Below are 2,326 nucleotides of genomic sequence, written 5' to 3'. Positions count from 1 at the left end.
CCGCACCCACCGCCGCCGCCGCCGCCGCCGCCGCCGCCGTCTTCGCCCTCCCCTTGCCGTACGGACTCGCCGCGAGCGCGCCGCCGCCGACCGCGAACGCCGCCGCCGCCTCCGTCGTCGTCTCCGCGGCAGCCTCCACAGCCTTCGCGGCGCTCTCCCGCCGCCGCGCCCGCGCGACAGCCTCGCGCGCTTCTCGCTCAGCGTACTCCGCCGCCGCCGCCGCCGCCGCGGCTTCGTTTCTCCGATGCTCGCGCTCCGACGCGGCGGCGCGTTCCTCCGCCTCCGCCCGCCGCTTCTCCTCCTCGCGGCGCGCGTCTTCGTCGACGTCGTCGTCGACGCCGCCGCCGCCGTCGCCGTCGCCGCCGCGATCATCGTCGCCGTCGCTGTCGTGAGCCGTCGACTTCCCCCCCGTCTCCGTCGCGCCCGCGCCCGCGCCGGCGCCGGCGCCCGCGCGCTTCCTGCTCTTCTGCTTCGCCTTCTTCGCCTTCATCTTCATCTTCTGCGCCTCGCGCCGCTCTTTATCCGCCGCCGCCTCGTCGAGCTCCGCCATGAGAAGCCTCTGCGTCCTCTCCGCCTCCGCGCCGCGCTCTTTCACGTACGCGCGCATGAGTCGCTCCTCGAGCAACAGCGCGAGCGCCGCCTCGAGGTTGCGCTCGCTGACCATCGACGACAGGTCAACCGCGCACTTCGGGCCGAGGAAGCCGCCCTCGCTCGCGTCGTGAAGCGCGGTGAGAAACGCATCAGCGTCGACCGTTTTCGCGACGTTCACGTCGCCGTCGACGTACGTCCGGAGGACGTCCCCCGCGGCGGCGTACCTCGCGCGCACGTCGCCGCTCCCGCCGTCCGCCGGAACGTCGCCGTTAAGATCCTTATTATTCACCCCGGAGGAGACGAGCGCGAAACTCCCGGGGCCTCTCGACGCGAACGCGGTCAACACGAGGACGCCAGCCTCGCCGCCGACGCCGAGGTCCAACACCTCGCGCCTCGTCTCCGCGCAGAGGTTCCTCCAGCACGCCGCGAGCTGCTCGCGCGTCGCCGGAGGGACGAACGGTTTGCCGTGACGACCGGATTTGCCGTCGAACCGATGCGACTGGCGGTGCCGCGCCAAGTTCGTCGTCGACGCGAACGCCCTCTTGCACTTGTCGCACCGCGCCGTCGGCGTCGGGTGCGTCGGCACCGGGATCGACGACGAAGAGAAAGTAGAAGATAACGGCGACAACCCGGCCGTTTCGGGTAGGTTTGCCCCGGACCCTCGCCCCGAGGACGTCTCGCTCAGCGTCGCCGACAGCCGCCTGCGTGGGTCAAGCGCTCGGTCAGTCGAACGTCTCACCGGTCAACCGTTGAAAGGGAAGCGCGGGTGAAGAGCGACGACGGGAAAAGTCCTCAAGGAACGGCGTGCACCACGCGAACGGGGTCGTATGGGAAGCAGTCTGTCTCACCGCTCGTTCGTCCGCTCGAGGAGCTGCGACACCGTCACCGGCCTCGACGCCTCGCGCTCCTCCACCTCGAGTCGCCACTTCGTCTCCACCTCGGTCTCGATCTCGATTTCGGTCGTCTCGGTCGTCGTCGTATTCATCGCCGCCGCTTCCTCCGCTTCCTCGTCGTCGCTGCTCGCGAGCGCGGCGTACGGCGTTCCGTTGGTCCCGCCGTTCCCGTCGTTGTCGTCGTCGTCGTCGTCGTCGGACGAGAAGAGCGTCGCCGCCTCAGGGCCGTTCCATACAAGCGAACGTCGGGGTGGAGTTCAAAGGCGTCAGTTGGAGTTGAAAGGCGTCGCGGTCGGGAATTGAAAGGAAGGGGTGGGCGGAGAGATGCGCCGGGCAAAGTCCTTAAGGATCGGCGTTCACCACGCCAACGGGGTCGTATGGGGACCAGTGTATAGAACGCACCTCCGCCTGCGCTCTGCTCTCGATCTCGCGCATCATCCCCTCCGCCGCGCGCGTCGCCCGCGCCTTCTCCTCCTCCGCCGCCCTGACGCGCCGCTCGCGGTTCTCTGCGCGCTTCTCCAGACGCGCGGCGGCGGCGGCTTCCGGGGACGCGTCGAAGTCGTACGCGTCGGCGACGACGATCCCCGCGTCTTCTTTATTCCCGTCGGCGCCCCCGGTCGTCGCCACGTCACCCGCCACGTCGGCATCCACGACCGTGACGCTGCCCTTCATGAACACGTACACGAGCGACCGGAAGTGATACGACCCGCACGCGTCGAACGTCCACGACCACGACTCGCCTGCGGCGAGCGGCGGCGACGCCGCGACGGGCGCCTCGTCGTCGTCTAAGGGTCGTTCCATAACGTCGGGGTGGAGTTCATAGGCGTCAGTTGGAGTTGAAA

The sequence above is a fragment of the Micromonas pusilla genome, assembly GCF_000151265.4.
Source record: "Micromonas pusilla CCMP1545 genomic scaffold MICPUCscaffold_13, whole genome shotgun sequence".
NCBI classification, from domain to species: Eukaryota; Viridiplantae; Chlorophyta; class Mamiellophyceae; order Mamiellales; family Mamiellaceae; genus Micromonas; species Micromonas pusilla.
Note: the sequence above shows the minus strand (reverse complement) of the source record.